The following is a 26897-nucleotide window of genomic DNA, read 5'->3' on the forward strand; positions in this document are numbered from 1 at the left end:
ACCCTGACTATTACAATGCAAATATTAGATATATGTTAAAAAATATAAAAATAAAGTTGTTTAAAAACAAAAATAAATGTCAAAACAACACTGATTCATGAAAAATAACTCTGCAAAGTGGCCATAATCATAAATCCCTGCTGGAGATACCGCTTTATCGCTCGTCGCTGCCCCCCTTGCGGACCCCCCCCCCCCCCCCCCCCTTTCTCTGTCTTCCCTGGTCCTAAACCTCAGTGTTGTGGATCATCAGTCGAGCCCCCTGCTGGAGCACAGAGCAGCCCGCCCGCACAGGGGCAGCAGACCGGGCTTTGACGGTGACAGAACCAAACACACTGTGGCAGTCCGGGCAGCAGGAGCAGCAGCAGCAGCAGAGAGCGTCGGATCCGGATCACCAGCGGGAACAAAACCGAGCTTCTGAGGACTGGACGGGTCCAGAGTGAGGAAACAGAGAGGAAAAGAAGTGGACCGCTATCTGTTTAAAAAAAAAAAAAAAAAAAAGTTGAAGCCTATCCTGTTAAAAAAAGACGAACGGGGATATTCGGGAGACACAGTTGGATATTTCAGCTGGTTGTGAAGAACATCTTGTTTAAAGTGAGTACATGAACGTAGCGCTGCACAGGGATAGACACCGACATGCTCACATATTGTGCTGTATTTTCTCTTAAGTTAAGTTATTAGCTTTGTTGTGAAGCTTTCATTAACGTGTAGATGGATAACAACTTTTCCATCTTGTTGGCTGATTGTATGCAAAATTAGACGTAAACAAGTCGGGTTCAGCTCTCAAAATAGGGTCGGGGAAAGTTTTTGGTTAATGTTGCTGCATCGGTGTGTGAAGTAGCTTAATTCTAGCTGCATAATTGTTGTTTTTTAATAGTTTGACATGTTTGAGTATTTGAGTAATTGAGGCACTACAATATAATCTGTTCAGTTGTTCAGGTTGAATGCAGTGACTTAATTTGCCCACCGGTGTGCCAGTGCACTGCATTCAGCTGTTTCCCCTCAACATGGTATGTGGAGTGTGTGTGTGTGTGTGTGTGTGCGGGTGTGTGTGTGTGTGTGTGTGTGTGTGTGTGTGTGTGTGTGTGTGTGTGTGTGTGTGAAGGGAGAGAATTGTGGGTACAAGGGAGAGAGAAACTAGAGAATAAGCATTTCTCTGTTATCTCCATCCAGCTGTTTCAGTGAATGGGGTCTTGCTGCACACACACACACACACACACACACACACACACACACACACACACACACACACACACACACACACACACACACACACACACACACACACACATTCACTTACACACATACACGCGCACAAACTGCTTTTGCATGCCACTTCTGTTGTTTTGGCATTTCCCTCCCTTGATATCCGCAGTTCCTTTTGACACGGAGGATGGAGGGAATGTGATGAAAAGGAAAGGTCACACAAAGAGAGAGAGAGACCTTTGCTCCATTTGTTTTATGCTCTCAAGGCTGATACTTAAATATATGAATTAGTAAGTTGAACCTGGAAACGCCCAGGGGTCTTATTGGACCATAAATAACTCCACCCGGGACCAGATATAAACGCTTGAGATCCGCTCTCCATCACCTTTTCTTCTGTGGCGAACGCCCTCCTTGCAGATGATTGATGAGTTAGACGTCATGTTTTCACAGCTGTGTGACTTAAAATGATAATGCAAACATATCGACAGCTATACTCGAATGCACACACGCTGCTTCTTTAAAATGATTTTGCAGGCACATGCTGCATCCTTTGCTGCACAGATGTTAAGTTAGCATCACACCACCTCGCTGGGAGACCCTATATCATCCTGTCCTGTCACCACAGCAGAGCAGACTAGAGGCGGAGGGGAGGAGGAGGAGGAGGAGGAGGAGGGAGGTAGCAGGTAGCAGGACACACAGAGGGAGAGAGATAGAGAAGAGAGAAGTGGAGATTTGGTTGTGGTGGTGGTGGTGAGGAGGGGTGATTAGCCAAGCTGTCGGGCGGTTGTGATTGGAGCAGCAAAGGAGGCAGGCGGAGGGCAAGGTAGGGGAGCAGGGTTTGATGCTGAGGGATCATTTTCATCACATGGCGACTTCACAGGCCCAACATTGTAATTTGGTTAAATTAATTAAATTGCAGACTTTTTTGATGATCGATTTATTGTTTTAGTGTTTTTCATGCGAACATTTCCCAGTCCTATAGCTTCTTAAACGTCAGAATTTACTGGTTGCCTTTGTCTTTTTTGGCATTAAATGGAGATTGTAGAATTTTGAGTTTTGGTTTAACAAAAGAAGCAATCTCCAGACATCAAGTTGATCCCTTATAAATTGTGAAGAGCATGTTTTTTTTTTGCAATTTTTTAACATTGATAGACTAAAAAATGTAATCCTGAAAATAAGCTGCAATTAATTTTTAAAATAATAACTAATTTCAGCCCTGGTTTGATGCAGTTTTGCAAGAACATGAGGAACGTAAGGATCAATGTGCTACTTTTTTTCCAATGGACTTTCTGCTCCTATAGCTCCTATAAATTGTCCTCTATCTCCTCCAACCATCTCGTCTACATAAAGACCAACATACGTGAGTCGAAAAAAACCAGAACACAGCTCAGGGCACAATCTCAGCTTATGCACATCTGCTCGTTCTACCTCTGAAGACAGTGAAACATGGAGACACGCCTTCTGTTTAAAAAAAAAAGTAGCGGCAGCTTTTTGCTGCTTAATTTGCTCATTAGATAACCTCAGCAGAAAGCAGCACATAAACGTGCACACAGGGCCACATCTGTGCCCTGATGAGCACACTTGCATAACAAGTCAAGGAATGTCCCACATATTTCACATGAAACTGATGTACTGTAAAAAGAGGGAGCAGTTTGGTGGTCCCCACCTGTGATGCTCAATTAGTAAAATGCCTCCGCAGCCATCTGGGTCTGCCATTTCATTTTTGCTGCAGCCGTGATGACGCTGAGCAGTAGATGTAATTAAAAGCATGCATGTAGTGTATCAGCATGTTTAATTTATCCTCATCCATCATGACGTAACAGATCAAGAGACACTGCTCTTTTCTAATGCCACTGTAGGTTTGAGTGATTTCTCTAATGTAAGTTTGAGTTTTCATAATCAAAATCTTTATTTGGAATATCCTTTCGAGGGAATCGCGCGCTCAATGGAGCTCTTCAGATATGTTTTTTTGGTCTTCATTTAACGTTACAAGTAGGTCTGTTTTATGTTGTATATCAGTCCGGTGTCCCCGGTGCAGTTTGTTTTCTTTTTAAGATGCCGTTTTCTAAGGAGTGATGTTTGTTCTGAGATCCGGTGTTGCCTGTGATTCCTCTCAGCTGTGATGTGTTGAACAGCGGGTGTGTCATTGAGAGTTTCTCACTGTCAGCCCATTAAAGAGACAAGAGCATGAGCACAGCGGGAGGGAGACAAGCTGTCAGTCAGACTCACAACACACACACACACACACACACACACACACACACACACACACACACACACACACACACACACACACTGCATTAGAAGCTGCCTATGTTGGCAGTGACCTTTTCTTTTCATGCTTTTAAATGCACGAGGGTGTTAGTGTGTAAGGGCTTCACTTATGGCTGTTGTGTTTTTGCAGTTTTTGTTTTCAAAGTCATGAAGCAGCTGTACTTTCAGATGTGCAGTATTTTGAGGCTCTAAACCTTTTCACTTGGAAAGCAGCATGTAGATCTCAGAGCTGTCAGAGGTGCAGGTCAGGACTGAAGTGCAATGAGCTGTCAAACTTCCAAAGTTGACAGCAAAATGACTTATGAGGTCACACACACAATGCATGTTCTTTGTTTCTGGATGCATTTCATCAACATGCTAGCACAAGCTTGGGGTTGTTGGCAGAATTGCAAAAAAAGAACTCTTATTTAGCTCCTGCTTATCTGTAATAAATGTTGAAAGACATTTGGGACTTTTTAAGAGTCAACTGGTTGAATAAGAACCTCTTGAGTTATTGTACATCCACATTTGTTTAAATGATTGAATTCTAGAAGTTTATCAAAAGCATTAACAAGAGAAAACTCCCCAAAACAAGTAACATGTGGTGAATGTTTTCTGCAGACACATAAACCTCTCTGTGTGGATCTGTTTAGGACATCCCAGCCTATTTTGCAAATCTTTTCTTTTGGATAAATCTTTTTTTTTTTTTTTAACTGGTGCACAAAAGGACATAGCCCAAAATCAGATGAGGACTTTTTGCATTTTTGACCCTGGCTGACGTAAAAAGCCAGCTGAGCTATTCTAGGTTTACCGGGCTCTTTGTTAATCTCATAAATCTCTGGAAATGAATGAATAAAGCGTTTAAACTCTGACATTTTAAGTCAGAGGTTATTCAGAGGTCTTTCAGCCTCTCACATTATTCAGACTATCCAATCAGCAAAAGAAAAACACTTCATTAGGCTAGTGATTGCAGCAGAGGCCATCGCTCGTGTGCTGATGATAATGACCAGGTCTGTGCCGTGCCAAAAACAAACACAGCAATCACTTCGGTGTGAGGAAAAAGAAAGAGAGAAATTAATGCATTTATATTTATTTGAAGAGTTTCAAACAAAGTGGATTAGGAGAGGCTTTGGTAGTTATGATGCTCTCCTGACTGCTGTACTGATTAATTAGAAATGATAAAAAACAACATTTGTCAAACGATGAATACGTGCAGGTGTCTCATCCATCAAGCTGCACAAGGTCAGGTTGTGTCTGCCCAGGGAAACGACAACTTCTACCTGCAAAGATTTATAGTGTGAAAAAGGGCGGTGTTAAGTGTTTTCTATACAGATGGCACCATCAGGCTGAAAGATCCTGAAATATGGCCACAGATAAGACCAAGAGGGACAAAAAAACAAAAAACGTAGCGATCCTTTAACTTATTGTGCCGTCATGAGGGTAATCTCTGGTTTTGCCTAAAATATCTGAACTGTACAAAGCCACAGTGACATCACTTATTGGTTTGTAGGCTGCCTTTTTCAAGTGTAGATCCTGGCATTTATGAAAACTCAATGTGGTTCTTTTGGAGCCATAAGTGACCATATTTCTTTTTACCGAAAAGGAGGCTCAAGCAGTGACTAAAAAGCTAACCTAAAAAGTGAAGAGGGATATGGAAGCTCATTAAGGATATAACATTGGGGCTCCAGTATCCTAGTGGTTAGTGCGTGCAGGCTATGGTCCTCGAAGCGGCAGCCCAGGTTCAAATCCAACCTGAGGCTCCTTTCCTGCATGTTATTCCCCACTCTCTCTCTTTCCATGATTTCTGACTTAATCCACTGTCTCATCTCTAAATAAAAGCATAAAAAGCCCCAAAATTAACCTTAAAAAAATGGATATGACATCATACACTACATAGCATTTGCCCTGACAATGCATCAGCCTCAAGGTGTGGCTGTTCAAACACGGGTTGGACCCCTTCTGCTTTCGGTCTGTCCCCCTATTGACTTTTTACAGACTTAAAATCACCCAAAAGCAGCCATAAAAATGCCCCATGAACTGGGACACTACTTATCTATTGTCATGCTTTTGCAGAACCCTCTTCAACATAAAACATAAATGTGAAGGATTTTCCTGCACTAGTAGATTTCAGGTGAATCAAGTTTCTGTTGGAATCTGATAGCTGAGATGGCAGGCAGAGATGGGACCTAAAAGCCTTTACAGTCTGTAAGAAGAGACAGAATCAATGCAGAGTGGAGCAGCCGGTCTGTGTATAATGGACTTTAGTGGGCAGATCTCTGGCACAGATCACATTAAAACCAGGAGTGCTGAAGTCTGCCAACCGCTCCACACATCCATTAGTGTACCAAATCAAACTATGTTTTCCCAACACTTTGTACTGTACCACATACTCTACAAAAACTAGATTTACTTACATTTAAAGTCCTCATTTTGACATGATGCATCAAAAATCACATTTGTATGTAAGCAGATTTTCTTTTTCACCCGTTTGCGCCCAGCAAGGCCTCTCTCCTCTCCTCTTCCTCTCCTCTATCCTAGACGAAAGGAAAAGTGGCCTCTCATATGTCACAAAGCGTCTCTTCACTGCTGTCAGGAGGTTGATGTATGAGGGCCGAAATGGCCAGTGCTGAAACAGCAGACCACACACACGCACACACACACACACACACACACAGAGATACACACAAACACAAGATTGATGGATGACACCAGTTTTAGGTCCAAAATTGAGCCTCATTGCCCGGTAGCAGACGAGGGGTTTTAGGAGGTCGGGGAGACGACCTGCAGGTGCACCGATTATGTGTTTTCATTGGCTGCAATCGTGTCTCTACAAAAAAAAAAAAAAGCAAGCAGACAGTTTTTCTTCTACCAGAAAAAAGAGAAGAACTCTTCTGTTACTAACAATGTGTTCCTCCTCCAAGTGAGGAAGCCATTGATTAAGTAGTTTGTGTTGATTTTCTTCTATTGAAACCCTGATTTGTTCAAGCAAGGGTAAAACGGGAATTATTGATCCGGTTTAAAAAGCTTATCAGCCCCTGCAGCTTTGATTTGGCCGCAATTTCCTCAGGTTTTTTTTTTTTTTTGAAAGGATCCTCTACAATATGATTTTGTCTTCTCAGCCCTGTCTAATACAACTACCTCAGCAGAATTGAATCAGCACGACACAGAGCAGCGATGCTTCTCTGAGGTAATAACATAAGCAAAGATCTGTTGACACCCTGTTGTTTGGACATGTGTCTGATTTATAGATTAGATTTTCTCCACCCTCCTGGACGGCTTCTCACCGTGTGTGTGTGTGTCTGTGTGTTGAGCTCAGCGGAGTGAAGCCAGCTCGGAGGACGCGTCTGCCAGATGACCCCTCGGCAGAATGCATACTACATAATGCCCCTCCCCCTTCCTGAGTTAGCCGGCTTGCTTTGGTTAACTGTAAGAGAAAAGGAGGGGGGGGGGGGGGGGGGGGGGGGGCTGGGAAGTTTTTCATGAGCGAGTGTTTACATCATGACCGAGGCATTTCTTTGCATTTTCTCAATAGTGAAAATATGCCACTGATCCCTTCTCTTTTAATTGCTGACAGATGTTCCCCTCTTCGTCTCTTTCTTTCTCCATAAGCACATGTCGGGCCCGGATGTTCCCAGAATTCTTTCGGGAACCTCTGGGATGCAGTCCCAGCCGTGGTCTTTGTAACACAACTCCCACCGCCCTCTCGTCAGAGCCGGGCCTCATCCCTCACGGTCCCATCTCACGTGCACAGAAAGGACTCAGCTGGCCTGGAAACTTCTCCTTCGCCCATGAAACGTTTGGCAAGAATTTAAACATAGTTGCAGTTTTAGCTTCAAGTTTCAAGGGGACCATGGCGTGGGCTCAGACTGACGGAGCTGAAGCTCGTAGGTGTTGTCTGCCTTTGTGTCACGGTGTCTTTGTCTGCTCTGCATTATCCTGCAGAGAATTGGTTATGGAGGATTGTGTCCATCTGCTGAGTGAGTTTTTTTTTTTTGGGGGGTGGGGGGGGAATCGAGAGACACAGGATGGATGAAAAGTTGAAGGAGGGAGTTTGTCTTGTGGATGATCAGCAGGAAAGTGAAATCAATCCCTCAGCACGAGTCATACAGTGTGTGTGTGTGTGTAATGTGTATGTGACCAGTTGAATTTTTAATTTTTTTACTAAACAATGAGTCCACTGTGATTCTTTCACATACACGCGTCCTCAAGCCTCCACCAGCATCCCTCTGCGATCTGACATTCAAAAGATGCTTTGTCCGAATAAGCCTTTGATATTCATATTGTTATTATTAACAGGCTAGATCAGCGTGAAGCTCGCTGTGTTTAGGGTCTTGGCGTTTTTGTAACCCCCCCATTAGCCCAGTCTGAGGGAAGTAGGTCAAAGTTTAGTGGAGCGTCCTGTCTGAGCAGAAGGATTGGAGAGGTGGAGGAGGAGGGGGGGGGGGGTTAGTTAACAATCTCATATCACCTTTAAGATTAGTTTTAATCCATTCTGGTACTTAAAATAAAGTTATTGTTATTAAGTTTTGGTTGCTCATGCACAGGTCTGATAGAAAATCACTGACAGTCATTTGGACCAGCACGTGTTTACAATGTTGGATTTCAACTGAAGGATTGGTTGCTCATGCTCATGGTACAACAGAAAAACTCAATAATAAATGTAACAGAAGTTGATTGATGGATATTATCTGGTGGTGATTTAAGATAAATGCAGCTACATTGTTGCACAGATATGCATTTTTATTTCTGGCCATAAAGGAAACGTTTCACTTCTGCAGACCCTAATGTTTGAAAAACCTTTAAGTTAATGTGACTATATATTAATATTTAAAGAACTGATTTGAAATGGTTTCCTTTATTTATCACTCATAGTTGTTAAACTTCTCACCTTGCTTTAAACTTTCTTTAAATATACTTTTCTATCAAATGTCAAATTTGAGTATCAGTTGTGCTCTTGTGTGGGGAAAAGAAATGTTTTTCTGTTCGCAGTGTAGCGTATTAAATCAAATAAAAAAAGTTTAGCATTTATAGATAAATAAAAAGTACTTCCTCTTACCTTCCCCCCCCATGTTTAGCTATAAATGCTAATGTTAACATGCAAACATGTTCACAGTTATGCTAACTGCAGATGTCAAGCTGGTATATTACTAACCATGTTCAAACTTCAAAAGTAAGTGTTAGCCTGCTAACATTTGCTAACTCGCACAAACACAAAGACTATGACGGTGTATTTTTTACTTCATGTATCCTGTTGAGATGATCCAGTCAATAGTTTGGTCCGTTAATACCTCGTAGACTAGTGAGCTAAGTCTGCCGGCCTTGGTGACCCTTTAGAGCAAAACATACCTCAACAGATTAGGCTGTTTGGGTGTCTGGGTGAGACCGGGTTTAGAAGAGGTCCAACTGTCGGGGTCAGAGTTGTTAAAGACTGAGGGGGTCATGTGGGAACGGGGCTACGCCTTTTATTAGTTAAAATGTAAACTGTTGTATTTAAAAGGTTAATTTGTGTAAACGCGCTTCTTTTTGAGCACAACTATCTGGCGTCAAAACTCTGTAAAGGATCTAAAATATTTAGCGTTGTTGTCAGCAGAATTTTTGAACAGGATTATGTCCCATTCCTTGCGTTCCTGTCTCGGTGTCCGTGTTGGCTTGTGTTACATAAGAGAGCTTTGAAAAATCAGATGTTAGCACTGATATGAGCGGAAAAGCCCGAGGACGAGCTGCGCCTTTACAATTAAACCACGAGTTATAACTCAAACTTCTGCACATTGTGAGCAGACCAGGATCTGCTTAGGTATGTATATATATAAAAAAAAAATGGAGATGTGGTGTGCTGTCAAAGATCAAACAGATAGACTAAGGTGGAGTTGGAGCGCTTCGGAGGAGGAGCAGGCGGCAGATGCAGAAATGAGCGGATGAAATGAGGCCAGTGTCATCCAGTCTCATTTGCTATGCAGGGTTGGGAGGGGATTAGCCTCGCTTACATAACTCCGTCTCCCGCATCTTCACCCCTTAACAAGCCCATCTCCCCCTGTTCCCCACCTCTCACCCACTCCTCCCTGAGATCGTATTGGTTTTGAGTTACGTTTTATTCAAGTATTTTGGATTTCTTGGTTTTCTTTTTAGCTCATTGGCTTTTCAGAACTTCTTCAGGAAGGGTAGATGATAAAGGTGTGGCACAAATAAAATAGGAAGGAACAGGGAGAAGATGGAGGAATAGGAAAGCAAAAGCAATTTAGAGATGGTAACAAAAGGTCTGCAGATAAAGCAAAAGAGGGAAACTGGAGAAAAAAGGGTGTAGTGGAGGGGGAGTGTTGGGATGCGTCTATTTATAGTTTATCCCTGCTGTTGGGTTAGACCGCCTGGCCCAGCACAGCACAGCTCAGCATCCATGTCAGTCTTTATGTCACCTCCCATTAGCTCCATACACACATACAGTGTACACCCTGAGAGGGGTAAATACAGACCGTCACCAAAACGGGAGTGTGCTGACCTCTGACACTGAAGAAGTGGGAGTAAAAAGGGAATCACACACAGATGATTCCAACCATTTGTGTCTGTGTTTGTAGCGTGTTCTTCTTTGTGTGTGTGTTTGTGTGTTTTTCTTTGTGTGTGTGTTTGTGTATTTTTCTTTGTGTGTGTGTTTGTGTGTGGCGCTGAGGTGCAGGAGTTAACTACCCTCCAGCGTGTGACATAAATATGCTGTGAAATGGGGCTGACATTGCGTGTCATTTAGCTCAGGGGACGAAGAGATTGTCCTTTGAAGCAAATGGTGCAATTAGAAAAAAACTGTGTGTGATTTGAAAATGCACCCAAGATCTGTTTTCTGTTTAAATATAATATATATATATATATATATATATATATATATATGTATATAAAGCAGAGTAAAGAGGGGCTGTTAGTACACAGGGAGTGCCAAAGTTTACCCAAACTAGAGGTTCATAACATTAGCTTTAAAAGAACTTGTCTCCCACTCTTCCTTCCCGACAGGAGTGTGAGTGACATTTGTAAAAAACCAATACAGGAAGAATTCAGGGGCGGCCTGACTTAGATTAATTTTCAGGAGTGCATTTTTTAAAACGTGAATATAAAGCTGATTTTTCTGCTTCTACTTGATTTTGGAAACAAAATACCATAAACCATGTTCTACAATTTTAATTCAGTTGTCAGATGTTTGCATATCTGTGTTTGTCCTCTTTTGTTTTTCTGAAGCGCTCTAACATACATACAGCAGAGCTACATGCACTTATGAAATCGAACGTGAGAGAATCGTGTTCCTTCTCTCACAGCGCACAGTGGGCTTACCTTCTGGCCAACATGGATGACATCAGTGCACTTGTTTGTTGTACCTGCTGCAGGCAAACACACACACACACACACATAAAAATACACTCTCACACAAACGCACATTCATATACCGATTCGCAGGCAGAAGAAACAGCTCCTGTTTTGAACTGAATTCTGAGGTTTCAAATAACTGTGTAGGGTTTATTTCTGTATTTATTATTAATGTATAGCAGCACAGACTCAGGCTTGTTTTGAATTCATTTTTAAGCTTGTATAGTCCCCGATTTCACTCTGCTGCTCAAAAACAGCCCTCGATGATTGAATTTGATAAAAGTTCAATCCTCATACAAGGTCGGATTTTTCAGCTCCATTTGCAACATAGAAATTAAAGACAAAATCCCAAAATACACACCTTTTAATTTTACATTACAATAATGAAACCCGGTATTTAACTAGTCAATATAACTTCTGTCTGGAATCAATCTTTGTATCTAATTTCAGGAACGACTTGTGTTGAAAAGACTGCTGTTATCTGTCCTTATTAAAACGTGAAGCGATGTCCAGTCTCCAGCTCCGGTAAGATTAAAATAATAAACTGTATTCACTGTTTAATGGTGGAGTCAGTAGCATTCAAACTGGGCCCCTCCTCCTGGGCCCTCATCGCCCCAAGAAAAACCAACAAGGTCCATCCTTGCTTTGGTTGGTCTGCTTGCCGTTTCTCCTCATTATGATAATATTTTCTCTTCTTTGCCGCTACGACTGTACGGTCATATTTGCTGGCTTGAATTGCGTCTGATCGCTGAATTGTATCCACTCCTAAACTCACCTGCTCTCTGTCATTGGCTGGGGGAAACATATCAGCTCCCCGCCCAGAAACGTCCCGGTGTCAACCACCCAAACAAAAAGTTGGAAATGTAGTCAGAGGACATGGTCTCTGCATAGACAGTCACCACCACACAGGTATGGAGGGCCATGTTAAGTGATGCTTGAGCGGCTTTACCTTTGTATAAGTTTGTATACGTGCTGTCTGCTTTGAGGGCTGTATCCATGGTGTCTAACGCAGACTAACCACTATGCCACCGTCACCCCATGTATTCACGGTTAGGTTGTGATTGGGTTTAGGGTAGAGACAAAATAAGCGAGCCTTGAGATGTCAAATTATCTTTAGGTTGAGTTACTTGACATTAGTTATGTCTGCTTGCTTCAGTGCTTCAGCTATCTTGGTTGCTATAGGTGACCAGGGCAGCGCTTAGGAGGAAAAGGGTTAGCGGCAGGAACTGCTGGTGATGCAAATGGGGACTCTTTGGCAGACCCAACCATCTCATTTCAGTTTGGCCTGAGTGGCCTACACAGACCAGTAAGGCTGTTACTCCTGAACAGAGACACAGAGTTTCTCTTCACACAAAGTAAACACAGGTCGCCCAGCGGCTTACCCCAACTCTCTAAATAAAGAGTCAATGACAGAAGCTCCACACATTTGCTATTTATATCTATTTGTCTTCTGGGAGGGGAAATGCCAGAACCCAAGTTCATGTTATTTATTTACCCAAGTTGCTAAACTTTGACGTTGCATTAACAAAACGTTGAATGAGAAGTGTGAGCTGCAGTCAGGGAGGACCGGTCAGCAGAGTTCCTTGGTGATTCATGGAACAGTCCCGGGGTTGCACAGGACCTCATTTGTTTCTGCCCCCGGCTCACCCTGCTCCAATAACACACTTGCACTGTGGCACACTCGCACACAGACACACATTCATGTACGCACATGAACCCGAGCATTCACAACATGTGCAGGCGTCTGCACGCTTCCAGAGACAGAAGTTACGTATTCCCTCTCAGGTTTTCACTCCCACCTCCTCGTGTGGCAAACAGAAGCAGTTCTCCTGTCTTGAACTCTCCCTTGCTCTTTCTTTGCTCCGCTGTTGCTTATTGACCACACTCTTGTAAATAAGACCTTTCTATCTGCTGTGAAAGATAATGGCATGCCTGTGGTCGAAAGTCATTTACTTTGAGGTCCTTGTACTTTATTTCAGTGTTTCGGTTTTCTTGTACTTAATCCTCCTTCTCCACTAAATCAGAGAGAGAGTCATTGTGCTTATAATGCACTACATTTATCTGGAGCTATAGCTTTTAGTTTTAAAATATCACGTGAAGAACAATAAAATCAATGTGTAAAACGTGCAATTTGTCCTTTAAAAAAAAGCCTGGAGTCTTTAGTCTAGCAACAATTGTTTGTGACCCAACAAAAGACATTTTTTTCCCATCTGAATTTACATAAAAGTAAAAATGGTACAAATGTAGTGTGTGGAAGTACTTTTGTTCTTTTGAGCCCTCAGTACTTCTTCATCCAATGATCTGAGGACAATAAGTTCTCTTCTTGTGCTCCCTCAGACCTGTTTCTGCGTGTTCTCGTGTGTCAGCACAAACCCTCCCGCCTGTGGTGGTCATGGATGGTGAAACATGATACAGACAAAAAAAAAAAAATCTTTCAATTTTCTGCAAGCGATATGAACCGTGACAGCAGCAGCTCTCATGCTGTTTGTCACAGTTCTATTCCACACATTTATGTTCAATGCACAGTTTCAAGCGCTGCCAGATGCTGACAGGTGCTTCAGTGAAAAATGTGCAAATCTCCCGTCTGGCAGCCTGTGCATAATCTGTTTGAGCTGAGGCAGAGGGAAGCATGGGCATATAAAATGTATTTGCAATAATAGAGGGAAAGTTAGAGACGGGGAGAACAATGAAAGAAAGTAAAAAAAGAAGATATACATCCTCCAGACAGACAAACTGTTACGACGACAGTGGCAGACTGAGACAGATCAAATCCAATATAAATCTGTTTTTATTCTTCCTGTGGTTAATGTGCTGAAATGATTAAAAACAACATCCTCACAGTATTTCTTCCCCTCATTTGATTATTGAACTCAAATTTCCCACACACAGAAGCCCCTCATTACTCATCAGCTGTCTGTAAACACTAAAGATCATCCTATTTTACCAAGAAGGCTTCCACAGAAGAGGTCAATTGTTTTCTGCAGCTGATGCTCGGCCACAGCTGCAGCTCTTAAGATCGCTTACACCGATAGATTTGACCCACCACCACTGCTGCTGCTGCTGCAACCCCACCCCTCCTGATCTCATGTCATCTAATCTAATCTGGCCACCAGACCGATTTAAGATGTGAAATCTGAGAGGAATGATACAGTGTGGAGAGAGAGGAGAGTCAGAGGAGAAGTGTATCGATCAGCCATTCAGCGGGGACTGAGGTTTGAACATGATGAGGTCATGGTGGAAGTATGTACAGTTCTTAGGCACGTGAGTAGATCAAATCTTGAAGGGTTTTATTATTATTATTTTTTCCAATTTGAGCATTTCTATACTTCTTAAGCACAGCACCTTAGGTTTGAACAGAAGGGTCTAACATTTTCTGCTTAGTTCACTGGGTTTGCGTGAACAGTTTCCCCTCTAAATGTCTGAGAGGTTTTTAAAAAAGTTGTTTTTCTATTACAAGCCCAAAGAGGTTAATAAACATCCAATATGGCGCCAGTGGCCAAGTGGTTGGTGCTCTATCCACCTCCTGTATCTGGCTGGTATGGGAGCATAGAAAACCAAAAGATTACACCTTTGAAACAAAAATCCAATATGAGAATAACCCTTGTGTGTACTCATTTTGACACTGAGTACTCAAGCTATAAAGAAAGACAAAGATAACACCTTGAGGTGGACGGCCAGTCTGCGCCTTTACTTAAAAAGTTTATGGAAAAATGTTCTGCTAACAATGTCAAGCTCTTGTCAAACAGATGTATCTGTCTTTTTAATACCAGGGAGAGTAATTCAATATATATGATAGATTATATACAATTGCTGTAACCCAACTTTGTTTCATTTACTCTCTCATAATCCCACAGATTTATCATGTGACCCCTGACTCTGAGGTTGGGAAACACTGGATGAAATAAAATAATGCTACTAATAATAGTACTAACCTGATGCTTCACATTAATGCATCAGTATATAATGTAATATACTTTCTTTGTATTCTTCAAAACTATCGAAAAATATTATTTGACATAATGTACGTGCATTATGGTCTCAGTGTGTGTTTTTTTTTCTTAATGTAAGTAAAAAAAGTATAAAAAAAACTTAATTACCACATATTTTTACATATTTACTTCAGTTTGTTTTAACAACAAACATCAGTGTTTCATTTACACCAGTTTTAATAGAGAAAGCTAACTTTAAAGCTGCCAGACTCTGACATGCTGCCCTCTAGTGAGCAGTACTGGAACTTCACTGAGCCTCACATGGGCTCCATGACAGGAGCAAAGTGCAAACTAACAGGAGACTGGAGCTTAATATATTCAGCAGATAGATCCATCAGAGCAGCACGGGCAAATGCAGTTCGCTTTGTTGTTTTTTTTCCAACCTATAAGATGAATGGCCCTCATTAATCATGGCCATTTGTCTTCAGTTGTAAGTCTAGAGGTCAGTGATTAAACCTCTTTTTCTGTAACACAGCCAACTCTCTCTCTCAATCTGTCACTCGCTCCAGGGATCAGAGAGAGAGTTGCATTTCGCTGCTGCTTCACTCTGCTTTTCATGCCTCTGATGTTGTCTGCCACCAAATCCCGGCTGAATAAAAGTCAGAAATTGAAGCAGCAAATCATGTTTTATGTATGTGTGCTTACACAATGAAAGCAGGCTGGAAAGTGGGCCAAGCATCACACAGGGCACATTATGGCAACAAAGCAGCTTTCCACTTTCTTGGAGAAATGACAGCGGCAGCAGGCAAAGTGCCGGGCCCAGAGTAAAATATGAGTGTTCGGTTAATGACAGCCAAAAATGGAAAAAGAGATACATAGAAAATGCATTATCTGGCTGCTCCATTCCTGGGAAGAAGTGTTTTATAATTCCTACTGATTCTATTCTGGGGAAGAAAATGTGCTGGTGACTCGTCACCTCTTTGATTTGATAGATCTGTGTGGGGAGGAGCAATTGGATCATTTTTACTTCCATTTTTTTACTACTGAGACAATCAAAATATGTCTTTAGATTTCTCAGATTAGACCAAGAGCATATTATGTTTATTTAGAGAAAAACTATCATTTAAATGTCTCTGGGTAAAGACCAGGGCTGCATTCTTTAACTGTTTTATTTGAACTGAAATGGCGGTGATTAGAGTCATTACTGTTAAATAGTTTGTTTCTTAAAATGTCACAAATATTGCAAATGCCAGTCAGAATAACACTCAGTCACACTGTCTGTTTTGTCCCATCGACTGTCCAATTGCTAAAGTGAACTGTGAAATTATAGTTTTCTTTCAATCAGTTATTGGCCTTTTTTTTGGGTCCTATAGTTGTTTTCATGTTTTGTTGTCGATCACAGAGTAATAATAAATGTATGACATCAGTGTTTGGAAGTTTGGAGTCATATATATATTTCATTAGATCAGTCAAAAGTTGTAGTATTTTGGTCTTTTTTTTTATGGCGAAAGCAATTAATTGATTAGATGTTTGGTTATCAATAGTAAAGAAAAGAAAGAAAACAACAAATTGACTCTTTTATTTCTCAAAATGTGTCTATTATTTACCTCTTCCAGCTGCCAACACATGGACATGTTCTGATTTTTCCTGTTTTATAATCTTCATTGTTAGTTGTATATTATTGGGTTTTGGACTCTAAGTCTGACAACACAAGATGTTTTGAGAGCCCTAGGACTGGAAAACTGTTCGGGAATATATATATATATATTTTTTTTTTTTACTTTTAAATACCCACAAAACAATGAACTTGTGGGGCGCCGGTGACCTAGCGGTTAGTTTGCACACCCCATGTTCACAGGATAAAGTCAACCTACAGTATGGCTACTTTGTCGCATGTCATTCCTCACTCTCTCTCTCTCTCTCTCTCTCTCTCTCTCTCTCTCTCTCTCCCTGATTTCTGACTTTATCCACAGTCCTGTTTCCCCCCCCCCAAAAAAAGCATTCAAAGCCCAAAAATACAATTTAAATTAAAAAAAAACAACAGCGATAAACCTGTAATACAATAAACTCCAAAAAATGTTACTAAATTTATTTGTAAAAAGAAGTCATTGTAACTGAAATGATGTAAAACACGTGCCCACCCCGAGATGAGTCTCAAATGTGCTTTGATGTGTTTTTAAGGACTGAGCTGAACTCTTCTCTCTCTCCTGTTTCATCCTCTAAAAGTCACCTTGGCACAGATTTGGCTCCGCCTTCTCTGTGATGACAGCCGCTTTCTCCTTCACCCTCCTTCACTCCCAACAAACAGTAGAGCATTGAAACACAGTACGGACATTAAGTTCCCACATAACTCTGAAGTTGGATGCACTGTGATTTACAAAGTGAACACACGTCACACAGGCTGCATAACCTTAATGACACCCTGAGCTGGAGTTAATACTGCGGCACCCTGTGGGAGTGCCACCCTAAATCATGGTGTCATTGCACTCACGTTAAGTGTGGTCCCTGCAGAGAGGACATATGCTGCTATAGCCGTGCAATTTATCCACCAGTGATCTACAGGATTAATAATCTCTATCTAATCTGCACCCATGGGTCCACATCAATCGTTATACAGGGTGAGATCTCATCTCCTGACTGGAGATACTGCAGAGAATGTATGTGTGTTCATGTGTGTGTGTGTGTGTGTGTGTGTGTGACTGACTGTGTGTGTGTCTATGAGCTCTGAGCGCTGCACAGATCATTACAGCCTCACAGGTCATGTCTTCCGGCCTTGATGTGGGTTTTATGAAAATTAAAAAATGTAAAGTTGACCACAAGCTGGCTGGGGTCAGATGTATGTAATCATTTGTTCATATACCCGTTTGTGTGTATGTGTGTGTTTGTTTGTGTGTGTGCGTGTGTGTGTGCGTGTGTGCATACAGTGCAGCACATGTTCCTGTATTTGCAAACCATAGCATAAAATACATTTTTACTTTGCCTGTCAAAATATTTCTAAAACTTTTTGATAATTTTGTAAAGACATTCATTACCCCGAGAGAATGAACGCTACTCTTTAGCATCATGAAATCAGCATTTTTGGTTTTCAGTTTAAATATCCCCAAAACCATTGTGTGGTTTACCGTGACATGAGATTAGTCCAGTGACATTCGGAGTTACCAACCCAGAAGTTTCACAAAAAACAAAGTAGAGTCCAGGAGATCAATCTGTATCTGTACTGTTTACTTTGCTGTTTTGACTCGTAGTCCGAATGTCCAAGTGTTAAAATGTTTGAAATAAATCAAATCTAATGAAAATTGTTAGGCACTCTCAATTTATTCATATGACATATGGGGACAGTTAAAATAGGCATTAATACATTTAAATATATGCAAACTATAAAAAGGAGCTTTAGCCATAGCTAATATGCAGCTCTTAAGGTTAGGCTTTAAACAATACACTGTTTTTGAAAAGTTAAGCCAAATGCTGAAACATGCATTTTTTCAAATAAGCAGCAGGGGGCGACTCAACTGGTTACAAAATATATAAAACTAGGTTGAGAATTGAACACTCTTAATCAATAAGAGCAATAACACAACAGCACATGTCAAATAGGCATGCATTACAAAGAAGAAGAAGAAGAAGAATCAGTTTTAAGGGGATTGGGAATCTGAATAAATCAACCCCCCCCCTCTTCTGTTATCTCCAATTTCATCCCCGACCCTCCCTTGTGTCCCTCAGGAAAGACCTTGACCATCTGTCCACCTGAAGGCTCTCTGTGAGGACAGACTCAGATCTTTACACTATGAGCCTCATGCGATCGGGCCGTGTCTCTGTGATGTTCAGAGTAAAATAACACAAAACACATGGTGATCAAATGAGACAGAAACTCAACAATCATCTCGTGGCAGTAACCCCAGATTATAATTGTAACTTTAATCAGTCATACTTTGGTCTAAAGCCACACTGGCGTCCAGATATCTGAAATTAATTCATAAATTTGTATTTGTTTTTAGTCCCTGATAATGCTTTGAGCTTCTCAACAACATCAAATACATAAGTGCCATCAGGCAATTTAGACATTAATCAGAAATCATGTATTACTGGATCATTGGTCAGAATATAAAAGATGATCTTGATTTATTTAAAAGGTTATCTGTTGGTATCTGCATGGAATAAGCACTTTCTAGCATCTCTATAACCGATTATGTTTTGAGAAAGATGCTGGGTAAAAGGTTGAGCTTGTGATCTTTTCAGCTTTAGCTTGTTCTGGTATTTAAACACGATGCTATTGAAGTAACTCTGTCTTATAAGTGGGGTTAATGTCATTACAATTTAAGACAGATGTCCCCTTTTATCCATCTGAAAGACATGTGCTGCAGGAATCCCATCGACTGTTGATCAAAATGTAACCCCTGATGGCTGATTTTCTGTGACGCTAAAACTCAACATCCCACTCCAGCTGATACCATTGGCCCTGATCATACTTTTTGTACCTTGGGAAATCTGTAAACTTGGCTGTCCATATTCCTACAGTCCATCTCTGTGTGACAATAGCTGTGAAAGAGCCCAGTCAGCATCTGTTCGTGGCTCCTGAAAGCAGCTTTTAGACTCGTCCTGGCAGCCGGGCGATGTGGCAGCACTGACCCCTGCACCGGGACAGACCGGCCAAAATCAATAGCTCTATCGTTTCACTTATCAGACTGTTACAAGCAGACTGATTACCTCATTGGCTGCCTGTGTAGAGAGAGGCCAGGAGGTGGAGAGAAAGAAGGGGTGAGATCAGAGGATACAGAAATGTAATTATAAAAGGAAAGGAGCATTTACATTTTGTTTAGAGAGAAGTGTTAACACTCCTGTGTACAAATCAAAGATAGCATCTTTCTCTTGGTCTGTATGTAGGATGTGCAATACAGAAGAGTTCATTGCTCAATTCTTTTTCCTGAAGACGGATAAGCTCAGAGATTTGTTTTGATAGACTCTCCCCCAGCCAATAAACTAGGAAAACACATTTCAGACTAATTTAGGGTATTACGAGTAAAATCAATATATTACAAAGCTCTACTGCCTTGTTACCTCATTCTCTTTTAAAATGCAGTATTTTTTATTTTTTTTTACTTTTTCCCACTTTTCATGAGTTGCAATGGAGTAGTTGTTTGTTCTCTTCACTTTATAACTTTAACAGCCTATGGGTAAGGTTGTGAACTCTTAAGGCTTGTATGTCTTTTAGACGGGGGTGGGGGTTGTTTTGAGCTTTATGTGACAGGTGACAGAAGAGGAGATGACACGAGTGAGGAGAAAGAATGATGAGAAAGATGTAACACCAACGTCTTTTTTTTTTTTCGGAGATGAACTTTAGACCGGTGTTTCTAGTTACCCTGCTGTAACCTCAGCACTCTTGAATACTCATTGGCTATCATTAATATTTTAAATGTTAACTGGACTGCACTTGTACAACAAGCTTCTCTTTTTCCGACTACTCAAGGCAACTTTTAATGTCACATTCATTCTCTCACACACACATTGACGCATTAACAATGTGTCCCTCAAGGCCATTAATCAGCTAAGCATTACACACATTCATACACAGCAGGCTACAGCTCTGATGGCATTTTGGGCTTGAAGTGTCCTGTCCAAGAATACTTTGACATGTGCACAAGAGGAGCTGGGGATCGAGCCATCGACCCTTTGCACCTTTGTGCCCACCACCACAATGAAAACTGGTTTAGCCTCAGGATCCACCACCAACTCCTCCAGAAAAAAATCACAACCCCCACATTTCTGTGTTTTTTTTTTTGTTTGTTTTTTAACCAATCAGAATTATTTTATAAAGAATTGTGCATTTTGGTCTTCAGGCAGTACAAAACATGTGACAGAACAAAGAAACAGAACAAAACAAACACATTTAAAAAGCGCTCCATCGTCTTCTTGACACCATTTTTATTCCCAGGCACTGACTACTAAAAACTGTTTCTGCAACAACTTTTTTGGGACCCAGCAGTTGAGAACCACCAAGTAATAAATCAATCGATATTTTCTTTAAAGCAAATTTAATCATATTGTTTAGGGCTAATACCTGAAATGTATTTGCTTATTAAAACTGCTCTAGTAGCATCATTTTTCGACTGCAGCAGGCTGCTGTTTTCAAATATTACAACAAGTGTAGGTTAAGATAAATACAGAGCAATAATAAATATGATATCTATTTATATATATTTGTCAGATTGCGAGAAACATGACTCTTAATTAATGATTATGTTACTCCATCACTGCTAACTAGTCTGTCTGCTAACATGTCGGCATCATTTGTTTGTTTAAAACTTGTTATTGCTGCCCCCTAGTGGTCATTAGCATCAGAATCTGCAACCTCAATAAGACGCATCAAAACCGAGTCCAATTTTGAGTCCAACAGGTAAACATTATCTCTCTGTTTTATTCCCTCAGGTCGGAGGAGGAGGTCAGAGTGGAGTGAGATCCTGGGATGAGAACTCTCTGCCTTTTCCATTCTACCCCTAGACCTCCAGGAGAGGAACACTGGTCGGCACTCTGAGGTAAAAAAAAAAAAAAAGGAAACACACAAAAATAAAATAAAACGCCCTCTGCAGACAAAACCCTTCTCTGACGACGCTGACCTTCAATATTTGCTGACTCAGGCATTCCCCCCCCCCACTCCTCCTACTCCTCTTGTCCTCTCTCTCTTTCTCTCCCGCCCTATCAGTGTTATTCTTTCGCTCTCCTGTCTTTCATGGAGTCTGGGGACGTTGATCAATGGTCTGACTATTTGGTGGTGTGGGCTCAGTTTGGAGTGACCCGCTGTGGTCACTTTGTCACACACAGACACGCACACACATTTATGGAAATAGGGGGTCTTGGCCTCCCTCTTTGAAGTGTCTATTTAGGGATTTGTTTTGGAGATGGATGGCAGTTAGAGTGTGCGACAGAGGGGAGAGGAGGGGGGAGATCGGGGGTCAAAGGGGTCAGGAATTTGAGGATAAATCTGTGATGTGCCATAAGGCTGCCCGGGAAGGAGTGTTTCTTTATTTCTGTTGCAAATTTAAATGTTTTCAACACTCCAATCCTTAAAATAATATATTGTGTTACTTCCTCTACAGCCTTTATAAAAATGGCTTTTAATTGTGAAATTGCATTTATAATATCAAAGTTAATATTTTCATTAAAGCTCCTGTAAGGAACTTTTGAGAGATGTTGCTTTTGGCGACCACTGTGGACAAAACACAGTCTTTGTGGCTGTGGGTTCAAATCTGACCTCGGCCCTTTCCTGCATGTCATCCTTCCCTCTCTCCCCTCTCAACATTTCCTGTCTCTCTTCAGCTTTCCTTTCCAATGAAGGTAAAATTGCCCAAAGAATGGATTTTGCCATATGGATCATTTTTTCAACAGTGTTGGTGTGGCATTTCACATTTTGATCAACATCTGCCTGACTCCACACCTGAGATGCTTCTGTAGTTCTCAGGTCTAGAAATGCAATGCTTAATGACTGTTTTTCTTTTGCGTTGGAAAATAAATCATCAATGGCTGGAACTGAATTCCGGAAGCCACAAATAGAAAACCGCTCTAACACTGAACACCCACAGTTGTCAGTTCTCAGCCCAAGGAGGAAGCTGATACTGAAATTCAATAGTTCCCTGTTATGTACTTTTCTTATAATTGGTCTGCAGAAATAATTGTGTACTAGTTGTTGTAATTAATACCAAAGCTTGCATGCCAAACACAAACTCAGTATAAAAGTTTGCAGAAACATAAATGAGAATATTTCTGTTTTGTATCAAAACTTGTTTCTGGTGCTTTTAATGTCTATTATTATCTTAATAACACAGAAAGGAGGCTGTGGTGGCTTTGGGTTTTCTTGGGGTTTAAACTCAGATGTGTTTCTTTTTCGTTTTTTGGCCTTGAGCATCCACAGTACCCTGGCATTACCCTTATCGTTTCTATCAGCTCAGTCCTCACAGTAAAGTGCAGTGCTTTGTAAGTTATATGTGGTGATAATAATATGTGGTCAACACAGCAGCAGCTGTCTTCCGCTCTTCTTTCCATCGTCTCCATTTCAGATCCACTGCTGTCTCCTCTGTTCCGTCTTTCCTCTAGTCCAGCTCCACCTGTTCCAGCCCAGCTGTCCCCTTCCTTCATGAGCCGGCCCACTCATTAGCTGTCCCACATTGATACCTCCTGCATAGGCAAGGTCACTTTCAAAATACAAAAGACTCCGTCTCATCAGTGTTGCTGTCAGCAAGAAGAGGTTTAAATAGCTCCAGCACACTGCACTTTATTTCACACACTCGGTCAGATATTTGCTTAAATGTGCATGCAAGGCGATCAAAGCAGAATTAAAAGCACCTATCACCGCAACATTTCTACCTGCTGTGTTGACAGGAAAGATTACAGAGTCTAAGGCGTCCTTGTTGTAGAAATTAGGGCTGCAAAAATAAATTGCAGCTAGATCTTTATTGCTATGTGTGCGATCAATTAATCAAACTTTATTTGTATAGCACTTTTCATACACTTATAATGTAGCACAAAGTGCTTTATATAAAAACAGCATGCTTAGTTTGGAGGTATTGGCATAATAGCCATGCTCTTATACTTGTTTTATGTAGTCAGGTGAAGCTTAGCTAGCTATTAGCTACCTTCAAATCAATTGGTGCCAATGTAGTGATGGAAAAAATTAATTGTATGTAATCAGGCCTAGTTGAAGTTGTGAATAGCATAAAGCAACAGAAAGAGTTCATCCCTCAGGAGTTGCTAAAGACCAAAGATGAAGCCAAAGGAGCAGGATTTGTTTTAAAATCATCAGACGGCCAAATCACAAATCCAGCTGACTCCACACTCCACACTTTCGGGAGATTCATGGCTTTCAGGCCCTGATATTGACAGAAAACTGCCTTCCACTTTGCACTTCACAGCAGGTGATAATCTTTGTTGGCTGCTGTCTCAAACCTTGAAATACTCTTTGGTTTAGGTACGGGGAGGCTGGGTACCGCATACAGGAGGAGGAATCTTATTTAACGTGACTAAGTAAATATCAAGACAACGTGTATGAGGAAGTTTCTTCATTTTACAAAAATAAACATAACCCTGGCAACATTGGCTAGCAGCAAAGACTGTAAAACCACAAAACTCCACTCAGTGTGAACGTCGTGATTGACGAGGGCTAGCCGGAAAATGTCTGCCTTAGTTGGAGGACATGAGTCGGCCTTTTGCGTTCAAACATGCATCCCATGCAGATAATGTCGAAACATTTTCAGGAGTGCAGCGCATGTGTGAAAGAGGCTAATGTGGCTCCTTATATGCTTAATTTAGAGGCTATAAAAACTTTATTGATTGACATCATGTGAATTTAGTGTTTACAGCCAATCCACTGCCCCCTAGTGGCCATAAATGAACATTTTATTTCCTATTGAGAATTCTGTTAAGTAACAGAGATTTTTAAATGTATTAGATAAATAATAAGAACAAAATAATTCTATAAAAATTAAAGAGAGTTAAATTAAACATGTTTATTAAACTCTTCTGCTTTCACATGTAATGTCACATTCAGCCTCCTCGTCTGTTCTGACTCATAAAGGTTAAACATGTAACACTGAAGGAATGCGCTCAGTTTGTGAGTTCTTATTACCTTTTTTGAGGTTATGATAGAAACGTTTGCTGACTCACACACACGCTTACTCACTGTCACACACACACACACACACACACACAAAGTAAAAGAAAAAAAGACTGAAAAGCTTTCTGGTGTTGTGTTTCCAGCATGGAGAGGCGGGCTGTGTTAATGGCAGTAAAGTGCCAAGTCAGAGAGCAGAAGTGAACTCTCTTCTCACTTGTTGTTCGGCCGTGGGACTCAAAGGGAGCTACAGGGGAAGTTCCAGTAAAGAGAGAGAGAGAGGAGAAACACACACACACACACACACACACACACACACACACACACACACACACAAACACAGTATTCTTCTCCAGCATTACTAAGCCCTCCTACTTGTTTTCCATGGAAGCATACAACAATATACCAAGAGCTGTTAGTGCCAAGTGTTGAGTGCCAAAAAGCAAAGCAAAAAAACAACTGATAAATGAATGAATGACAAATGTATAGACAAATTAAAAAAAAGTTATCAATTCACTGGTCAGGGAGATTAATCCCAGATTCTTGCATATCTTTGTTTTTAGTTTAATGCTAACATCCTCTCATTGGAAGAAGCAAGGAAGCTTATATGCAGTAGGGTCAACATGTGAATACTCTTAGTAAAGTGTGTTATGCTAATATGCTATAGCACTCAAGATAAAGGAAAGGTTGATGTGAATGTTGTTGTATTTGCAGGTAGATGGAGGGAAGTTTAAACTAAATCTCATATTCAACCTTTGAGTCGCCACTTGTGGAATTGATGTGTGGATCACAAAAGTAATCAGGATTTGATATCTAGATGCCAAGGATTCGTTTACAAAAGGGTATTAAAGTTATTTTAATATTTGTTGAGTGATTTCAGTCTGGAAATGTGCAGACGTTTGTAGTCTCAGAGCTACATTTTGCACGACTAAAAAGGGCTTTATAGTTTGGTGTCTTAAGCGTCTCACAGTGATGAGTTTCTGTACTCAGTGATATTTTTTTTTATGTTATTTAAAAAGGAGTGTCTGTGGGATTTTGTCTATCCCCTGGGCAAGAAAGACAAAACATCACCTTGGGCTCTTGGATCTAAAGCGGAGCTCTGATGGGTTACTAGAGAAAAAAAAAAGTAGGAATGAAAAACATTATTTTAACTTCCTCATGCTGAAAATGTTCAAGCATACTGAGAAGAAAACATAAATCTCCTTGTATAAGTCTTGACAGAAAAATGTCCACACTGAGGCTTTAATGTATGAAGAGAGGGTGACAGTGGAAGTTGCTTCATCTGAGGAGTTCACATAACCAAACGATTGACAATCACTACAGCAGATTGAACAAATAATCAATGCTGCTGCCTTTGTATACCTCCAGTACTCCATCTCACTGCACCACTTGTTTTCACTTAATCACCTCTGAACAGCTTCATCACTCATAATACATAAAAGAGAAACCCTTTCCAAACTGCTGTGCTTTGACCTTCTCTTCATTCACTCCCTGCATTGTTACCTGCTCCCCTTCATGTGCACAGGAACGCATGTGGAGTCTGCAAAGAGCAGCAGAAACATGTTATGTAACGTACCCCATCTGAATGAACCAACTCCCCTTTCTCTGAGGCGACTACAGCTCTTCATGTAGTCCTTGTTGTTTGATAATTGCATAATGTAGAGTAACTGTAGTGTTATTAAGCCTGGGGACAAATGCTTAAATTTGGGAGTAAGAGGAGGTGTTCCCCAGATGAATGTGGGCCGTTCTGCTTTTACAAACACCCCCAAAACAGAAACATGGGGGGGGAAGATGTTGAAACTGGTGCAGGATTGTGTTGATGCGGAGAATATGGGTGAAAAAGAAGGGGATGGATGAAGCTCTGGCTAAAGAGAGAAGGGGGAGGAGAGGAGAGTAGTGTGTGTTAAAAGAGGGAAACTAGAAGCAGGGGGGCTGGTAGACAAAAGTGAGATAGGGGAGGGAGGAATGAGGAGAAGGAGGAGGAGGGGGAGGCGGTGCTAAGGCAGACAGCAGGGAAGGAAAACTGAGAGGAAGAACAGTGGAGTGAAGTGAGAAGAGAGAGGAGGAGAGGAGGAAAATAAGGGGGCTTCCATTTGAAAGAGTCGGGATATGAAGTCCTGTTGTGATTTGTTAACAGCAGGAAGGTGGACTTTTGCAAGGACGAGGTAGATGACTGGAATAAAGGAGAGACAGGAGACAGGACTGGAGTGATTTTTTTTTTTTACTTCTTTTTTTTTTTTCCAAGAGAGACGGAGACAAGTAAAGGCAGCGATGCAGGACTCTCACTGGGGTGAGTGCGCTGTGTGTGTGTGTGTGTGTGTGTGCTTGTGTCTGCACAGAAGCGTGTGTGAAATACGAGTGTATGTCTTAAAACTTGGGCTCTCTTTTTGCGCTGCTCCTTATCCCAGGTTGGCTCCGTTTGCATGAATTTGCTTGGGGGGGAAACTTTGTAGTCATGAGCACCTTGAGTCAGCGGGAAGCCACTTAAAAGGGTGTCAGCTGCAGAAATGCCAATAATGGAAGGTGTGTAGCGGAAAGAGTTGAAGACAAAAGTAGCTTGGCGGGCCTATTCA

At 41.2% G+C, this 26897-nt stretch overlaps 1 protein-coding gene across 2 annotated transcripts in view; it reads left to right on the forward strand.

Annotated features, from left to right (window-relative positions):
• The first annotated feature begins 258 nt into the window (after positions 1–258).
• The window catches only part of LOC109975614 (leucine zipper putative tumor suppressor 2 homolog), a 46887-nt gene continuing 20248 nt past the window's right edge, over positions 259–26897 (forward strand). Inside the window, exons 1-2 of one of the 2 annotated variants that reach the window (XM_065959484.1) lie at positions 259–591; positions 21150–21256. The gene's annotated coding sequence lies outside the window, so the exon portion shown is untranslated. Of the gene's footprint in view, positions 592–21149; positions 21257–21844; positions 26615–26897 lie in introns of those variants that run through there. The other variant, XM_065959485.1, reaches the window with a different exon arrangement.

This window comes from Labrus bergylta, chromosome 10 (assembly GCF_963930695.1).
Source record: "Labrus bergylta chromosome 10, fLabBer1.1, whole genome shotgun sequence".
Taxonomy (NCBI): Eukaryota; Metazoa; Chordata; class Actinopteri; order Labriformes; family Labridae; genus Labrus; species Labrus bergylta.